General features: G+C 39.4%; 1 pseudogene across 1 annotated transcript; it reads left to right on the top strand.

The window, feature by feature from the left end:
* The first annotated feature begins 491 nt into the window (after positions 1–491).
* LOC308616410 (tyrosyl-DNA phosphodiesterase 2-like) lies at positions 492–1,455 on the top strand (annotated as a pseudogene). The gene has a single exon. The product of its transcript is annotated as a tyrosyl-DNA phosphodiesterase 2-like (transcript).
* Positions 1,456–8,794: the final 7,339 nt, after the last annotated feature.

The following is an 8,794-nucleotide window of genomic DNA, read 5'->3' on the forward strand; positions in this document are numbered from 1 at the left end:
GAGTAGGAATATAAACTCAGAGCCCTCAAAAGGAAGGTAATAATAAATATAATAACAAATCAGTGCATTCTAAAACAAATGTAATGGAAAAAGTGATACAAAACATGATTAAGCAAAGAAAGGAAAAAATATCCCTGATTAAATAGATTATGTACCCTATTTATTAATGATTATAATATTGTAAAGAGCTCATTTTCACCCAAAGTACTTAAATCGAAGTAATAAGGTTAAAGCCATATCATAATTTTAGAAAGTAGTGATGTTGATTCTCAAATTCACAGGTAAGAGAATGTTTGAAAGGAAAACGAAGAACATTTCTGGGGAGAAAAAGGAACCATGGGGAAAGAGCTGAAGGAATGTATCAAACCTCTTTCAAGTTTGTTATTTGGCGGGGGGAAAGTGCTCCAGAAACAAATTCGTGTATCTATAAAAGTTTGGGGGGCACCTACCCCCTGGCCTGGGTCAGGGGGAGAGGACCAAGTGGGGAGCCCATGGAGTGGAAAAGCGGCCTGGAGGGTGGACCGGAGGTGGAGCGGAAAGAGGGAGACACTGAAGTGAAGAAGGGGAGACCACTGTATGTGGAGTTTGCCTCTCTCCTGAGTTGTGAGCCACCCTGGATCAGTGCTACCTGGCTGAGAACAACTGGGAGATGGAAAGGGCACTGAACCCCTACGTCCAGCCAGCTGTGGAGGAGAGCCCCCTCTGAGCCTGAGTACTGCGTTGACCTAGCCAAGGAAGAAACAAGTGATTCCATTAGCTCTAAAACCAGCATATCTGAAAATGCTTCACAAGAAGATGGCAGCCTGTTCTCTTTCATTACCTGGAATATTGATGGATTGGATGTAAACAATCTGCTAGAGAGGGTTCAAGGGGTGTGTTCCTATTTAGCTTTGCACAACCCAGATGGGATATTTCTACAGGAAATTATTTCCCCCATGTTACACCTACCTAAAGAAGAAAGCAAGTGGTTATAAGATTAGTACAGGTCATGAAGAAGTATATTTCACAGCTAAAATGTTGAAGAAATAGAGACTGAAATTTAAGCCAAGAGATTATTCCTTTTCCAAATACAAAAATGATGAGAAACTATTTGTGTGTGCATGGGAGTGTGTCAAGAACTGAAAATTGCTTATGACTTCTCATTTGGAGAGCGCCAGAGGGCATGGTAAGGAATGAATAAATCAGTTGAAAACCGTTTTAAAGAAAATACAAGAGGCTCCAAAGTCAGCTACAGTTATATCAGCAGGAGATACAAATTTAAGATATCAAGAAGTTACCAAATGCGGTGGTTTACCCAACAACATTTTGGATGTCTGGGAGTTTGGGGGCAAACCTAAGCCTTCCCAGTATACACGGGATACACAAATGAACTCTAATCTTGGAATAGCTGCTATATTTAAAGTGATGAAAGGAAAAAACCTACAACCAAGATTACCCAGCAAGGAGCTCTTCTGATTAGATGGAGAAATCAAAAGCTTTACAGACAAGAAATAATAGCAAAGAGAATTCAGCACCACCAAACCAGCTTTATGACAAATGCTAAAGGAAATTCTCAGGTGGGAAACACAAAAGAAGAAAAAGACCCACAAAAACAAAGCCAAAACAATTAAGAAAATGGTAATAGGAACATACATATCAATAATTACCTCAAATTTAAATGGCTTAAATGCTCTAACCAAAAGACACAGACTGGTTGAATGGATACAAAAACAAGACCCATATATATGCTGTCTACAAGAGACCCATTTCAGACCTAGGGACACATACAGACTGAAAGTGAGGGGATGGAAAAATATATTCCATGCAAATGGATATCAAAAGAAAGCTGGAGTAGCAATTCTCATATCAGACAAAATAGACTTTACAATAAAGACTAATACAAGGACAAGGAAGGACACTACATAATGATGAAGGGATCAATCCAAGAAAAAGATATAACAAATGTAAATAGTTATGCACCCAACATAGGAGCACCTCAGTACATAATGCAAAAGCTAACAGCCATAAAAGGAGAAATCGATAGTAACACAAAAATAGTGGGGGACTTTAACACTCCACTTACACCAAAGGACACATCATCCAGACAGAAAATTAATAAGGAAACACAAGCCTTACATGACACATTAGACCAAATAGACTTAATTGATATTTATAGGACATTCCATCCAAAAGTAGCAGAAAACACTTTCTTCTCAAGTGCACATGGAATATTCTCCAGCATAGATCACATCTTGGGTCACAAATCAAGCCTCAGTTAATTTAAGAAAATTGAAATCATATGAAGCATCTTTTCCGACTGCAACGCTATGTGATTAGAAATAAATAACAGAAAAAAATGTAAAAAACACAAATACATGGAGGCTCAACAACATACTACTAAATAACCAAGAGATCACTGAAGAAATCAAAGAGGAAATCAAAAAATACCTAGAAACAAATGACAACAAAAACAGGACGATCCAAAACCTATGGGATGCAGCAAAAGCAGTACTAAGAAGGAATTTTACAGCAATACAATCCCACCTCAAGAAACAAGAAAAATCTCAAACAACCTAACCTTACACCTAAAGCAACTACAGAAAAAAGAACAAACAAAACCCAAAGTTAGTAGAAGGAAAGAAAGCATAAATATGGGAGCAGAAATAAATGAAATAGAAACAAAGAAAACAATAGCAAAGATCAATGAAACTAAAAACTGGTTCTCTGAGAAGATAAACAAAATTGATAAACCTTTAGCCAAACTCATCGAGATAAAAAGGGAGAGGGCTCAAATCAATTAAATTAGAGATGAAAAAGGATAAGTTACAACTGACACCGCAGAACTACAAAGGATCATAAGAGACTACTACCAGCAACTATATGCCCCAAAAATGAACACCGTAGAAGAAATGGACAAATTCTTAGAAATGTATGACCTTCCAAGACTGAATCAGGAAGAAACAGAAAATATGAACAGACCAATCACAAGTAATGAAATTGAAACTGTGATTTAAAATTTTCCAGCAAACAATAATCCAGGGCCAGATGGTTTCTCAGGTGAATTCTATCAAACTTTTAGAGAAGAGTCAGTACCTATCCTTCTGGAAGTCTTCCAAAAATTTGCAGAGGAAGGAACACTCCCAAACTGATTCTACAAGGCCACTATCACCCTGATACCAAAACCAGACAAAGATATCACTAAAAAAGAAAATTATAGACCAATATCACTGATGAATGCAGACACAAAAATCCTCAACAAAATACTATCAAATTGAATCCAACAACACATTAAAAAGATCATACATCATGAACAAGTGGGATTTATCCCAGGGATGCAAAGATTCTTCAATATATGCAAATCAATCAATGTGATACACCATATTAACAAGTTGAAGAATAAAAACCATATGATCATCTCAGTAGATGCAGAAAAGAGCTTTTGACGAAATTCAACACCCATTTATGATAACAAAAACTCTCCAGAAAGAGGGCATACAGGGAACCTACCTCAACATAATAAAGGCCATAAATGACAAATCCACAGCCAACATTATTCTCTCAATGGTGAAAAACTGAAAGCATTTCCTCAAAGATCAAAAATAAGACAAGGATGTCCACTCTTGCCACTATTATTCAACATAGTTTTGGAAGTCCTAGCCATGTCAATCAGAGAAGAAAATGAAATAAAAGAATTCAAATTGGAAAAAAAGAAATCAAATTGTCACTGTTGGCAGATGATGTAATACTATACATAGAAAAATCCTGAAGATACCACCAGAAAACTACCAAAACTAATCAATGAATTTGGTAAAGTTTCAGGATACAAAATTAATACACAGAAATCTCTTTCATTCCTATAAACTAACAATGAAAGATAAGAAAGAGAAATTAAGGAAAGAATCCCATCTACCATTGCAACAAAAAGAATAAAATACCTAGGAATTAACCTATAGGTATTAACCTACCTAAAGAGGCAAAAGACCTGTACTCAGAAAACTATATGAAATTAGAACACTCCCTAACACCATACACAAAAATAAACTCAAAATGGATTAAAGACCTAAATGTAAGGCCAGACACTATCAAACTCTTAGAGGAAAACATAGGCAGAACACTCTATGACATAAATCACAGCAAGATCCTTTTTGACCCACCTCCTAGAGAAATGGAAATGAAAACAAAAATAAACAAATGGGACCTAATGAAACTTCAAAGCTTTTGCACAGCAAAGGAAACCCTAAACAAGACCAAAAGACAACCCTCAGAATGGGAGAAAATATTTGCAAATGAAGCAACTGACAAAGGATTAATCTCCAAGATTTACAAGCAGCTCATGCAGCTCAATAACAGAAAAACAAACAACCCAATCCAAAAATGGGCAGAAGACCTAAATAGACATTTCTCCAAAGAAGATATACAGATTGCCAACAAACACATGAAAGAATGCTCAACATCATTAATCATTAGAGAAATGCAAATCAAAACTACAATGAGATATCATCTCACACCAGTCAGAACGGCCATCATCAAAAAATCTAGAAACAATAAATGCTGGAGAGGGTGTGGAGAAAAGGGAACACTCTTGCACTGTTGGTGGGGATGTAAATTGATACAGCCACTATGGAGAACAGTATGGAGGTTCCTTAAAAAACTACAAATAGAACTACCATATGACCCAGCAATCCCACTACTGGGCATATACCCAGAGAAAACCATAATTCAAAAAGAGTCATGTACCAAAATGTTCATTGCGGCTCTATTTACAATAACCAGGACATGGAAGCAACCTAAGAGACTCTCCCTAACTACAACTGCCAGAGACAGAGAAAATCTGTGGCCATTGTTACAGGAACCACGTTGGCATTTTCAGCTGAGATTGGAACAGTTCTGGAGCTCTACAGAAGCCCACAGGTGAGTGGATTTTTAATTCTGAGGAGAAAAGTTTGGATTTTCACCAATACCATTTTCCTTCATCTGGTCAAAAGGAAATGTAGAAGCTAGGGTTACATATCCCACAAAAGTTTAAAATATAGCTCAGGGAAATCCTCAGGTTGTGAGATGATGAACTGTGACAGGAGGAGGAAGAGGGAAAGGGGTAGTGCAGGGGATGCTGTGAGCCGCAATCCAGATTCCTGCCTAGGGCCATTGTTTCCATTCCCTAGCTGCTGGGAATATTGACTTCTGACATCTGACAGCTGTGTGCTTCTTAAGACATATCCACAGCCAGGGGAACTGCCCCATTCCAGGTTACACCTATCTCAGGGGACAGCTAGAGACCAATGACGGGCAGATATGGGGATACAAAGGCCTGGATATGTGGTCTCAATCTGGAACCACACTGAAGGGTCTGCTGAGACTCAGTTATAACTATACTGAATTTATCCTCTCTTTCTGCCCAATCCAGCCTTCTCACATCCACACAGGTGCATCTTGGGATTATTCCTAATAAACTTTCTACCCGACTGTCCATCTCAGTGACTCTTCCCAGTGACCCAATCTGAGGCAATCGGAATTCAGGAGGAGACATTACTGCCAAACAAGGCAACATTAGTTTAGGAGAATTCTATCCTGGAAAAATTATTTTTTAGAAAATCAGAGAGGGTAGGTGATTGAAGTCTTCAATAAAACATTAGTTGAGTGGTGGTTGCGGGTGAGTGGACCCAAGTTTAGTTTGGTAACAGTCACTATGGAAAACAGTATGATGGTGTCTCGAAAACTGCAGCAAAAAAATAGAAATGAAGTTTTCCCTCTCCTGAGAACAAGGAAAATAAAGGGAACAGTGAACAGGCTAAAGAGGAAACATAACCTGGCCTGAAAGAGTTAATCGCTCCTAGTTTTATTTTAACTGTTACTAATCTGTAGTGTCTATAGTTAGATTTGTCCTTCACAAAGCTAACCTGTCACCCATAATCCTGTGTAATTTAGGTAATTTACATCCTACACCTGGTATACTCTTTACTCTCCCTATAATCTCTGGTGCAAATCACCCCTTGTAGCTGTTTGCATTTCAGAAAGGAGGTCACAGACCGATAACCCAGAGATGAACGGACCCAACTACCAGGCTGCTGAACCCCATTACCAGGCCCCCTGACACCAGCAGTGACTGTTTTAAAATATTGCAAGAATAAGAAGAATGCAAGACCTTCACCACTTTTATCCTTATCACTTACCCTGGACTGTGAGTTCCACCTGTAAGATCCCCTGTAGGGCTTCCCTGGTGGCGCAGTGGTTGAGAGTCCGCCTGCCGATGCAGGGGACACGACACGGGTTCGTGCCCTGGTCCGGGAAGATCCCACATGCCGCGGAGCGGCTGGGCCCGTGAGCCATGGCCACTGAGCCTGCGCGTCCGGAGCCTGTGCTCCGCAACGGGAGAGGCCACAACAGTGAGAGGCCCGCGTACCGCAAAAAAAAAAAAAAAAAAAAAAAGATGCCCGGTAATTCCCCAGGACAAGGGGACACAGTTCTTGAGGCGCTAGCCTACTGTGTCTTCCCTTTGCCTGGCAAAGAAAATAAAAAGCCTCTTTATTTCTTATCTTCCAAATCTCTGTCTCCGTATTTTTATTCGGCATCGGTGCACAGGGAGCCGCTATTTGGCATTACAGACTCATAACCCACGTTCATAGCAGCATTATGCACGTTATCCAAGAGGTGGAAGCAACCCAAATGTCCATGGATGGATGAATGGAAAAACAAAATGAAGTATATACATATAACGAAATATTAATCAGCCTTTAAAAGGAAGGAAATTCTGACACACACTACAACGTGGATGAACCTTGAAAACATGCTAAGTGAAATAAATCAGACACAAAATGACAAATACTGTATGATTCCACTCATATAAAGTCCCCAGAAGAGTCACATTCATACAGACAAAAAGTAGAAGGGTGGGTGCCAGGGCCTAGAGGGAGGGGGAAGGGGAAGTGGTTGTTTAATGGGTTTAGAGTTTCACTTTTGCAAGATAGAAAAGAATTTAGGAGATCGGATGCATAAGGATGTGAATGTACTTAACACTACTGAATTGTACACTAAAAAATGGCTAAAGTGGTAAATTTTTCTTAAATTTATTTTATTTATTTATTTTTTGGCTGCATTGGGTCTTCATTGCTGTGCGCGGGCTTTCTCTAGTTGCAGTGAGTGGGGACTACCCTTCGTTGTGGTGCGTGGGCTTCTCATTGCGGTGGCTTCTCTTGTTGCAGAGCATGGGCTCTAGGCACACGGGCTTCAGTAGTTGTGACACGTGGGCTCAGTAGTTGTGGCTCACAGGCTCTAGAGCCCAGGCTCAGTAGTTGTGGTGCACGGGCTTAGTTGCTCCGCAGCACGTGGGATCTTTCCAGACCAGGGCTTGAAACCCTGTTCCCTGCATTGACAGGCAGATTCTTAACCACTGCGCCACCAGGGAAGTCCCTAAGGTGGTAAATTTTATGTTATGTTTATTTTACCACTATTAAACTTTTCTATTTTTTAACATCTTTATTGGAGTATAATTGCTTTACAATAGTGTGTTAGTTTCTGCTGTATAACAAAGTGAATCAGCTATATGTTTACATATATCCCCATATCCCCTCCCTCTTGCGTCTCCCTCCCACCCTCCCTATCCCACCTCTCTGGGTGGTCACAAAGCACAAAGCTGATCTCCCTGTGCTATGCAGCTGCTTCCCACTAGCTATCTATTTTACATTTGGTAGTGTATATATGTCCATGCCACTCTCTCACTTTGTCCCAGCTTACCCTTCCCCATCCCCGTATCCTCAAGTCCATTCTCTACGTCTGCTTCTTTATTCCTGTCCTGCCCCTAGGTTCTTCAGAACCTTTTTTTTTTTTTTAGATTCCATATATATGTTAGCATATGGTATTTGTTTTTCTCTTTCTGACTTACTCCACTCTGTATGACAGACTCTAGGTCCATCCACCATACTACAAATAACTCAATTTCGTTTCTTTATATGGATGAGTAATATCCCACTGTATACATGTGCCACATCTTTTTTATCCATTCATCTGTCGATGGACACTTAGGCTGCTTCCATGTCCTGGCTATTGTGAATAGAGCTGCAATGAACATTGTGGTACATGACTCTTTTTGAATTATGGTTTTCCCAGGGTATATGCCCAGTAGTGGGATTGCTGGGTTAAACTTTTCTTTAAAATATTTTTTAAAGTGTGATTTCAATAAACCCTCTGAAGGATAAAGAAAAAAAACCTGATTACATAGTACTATGGCTCTTTTTATAAACATGAGGGGGGAAAACTCTTCCAGGCAAAATGCCTATTTTTATCCTTTAGTTTACAAACACTTGAAAACAAAGGCTGTGCACCAGTATGTTACTTGGGGCACCTCTGAGCAGAGGCGTTGAAAGATCAGAGGCAGAACCCTTAACTTTTTTCTTTATATAAGTTTTAAGAGATGAAATTAGGGGTGATTTCACCTCAGGCTGTGTTTTTCTGCCTTTTTAGATTTAAAATGTGAAACTGAAAACCAAGTTTGAAAATGATACATAAGGTGCTGTCCTTTAGTATATTTCTGGTTGTTGTGAACAGTCCAAAAACTGGCTGGATCCAAAATAAAGAACTCATACAACTTAATAACAAAAAACAAACAATCCAATTTAAAAATGGGAGCAGAGGAATTGAATAGACATTTTCCCAAAAAAGATATACAAGTGGCCAACAGGTATATGAAAATGTGCTCGACATTACTAGTTATCAGAGAAATGCAAGTCAAAGCCACGAGACATCACCTCATACCTGTTAGAATGACTACCATCAAAAAGAGAAAACAGGGACTTCCCTGGTGGCTCAGTGGTTAAGAATC

Source organism: Mesoplodon bidens, assembly GCF_964165515.1.
Source record: "Mesoplodon bidens genome assembly, chromosome: 4".
NCBI classification, from domain to species: domain Eukaryota; kingdom Metazoa; phylum Chordata; class Mammalia; order Artiodactyla; family Ziphiidae; genus Mesoplodon; species Mesoplodon bidens.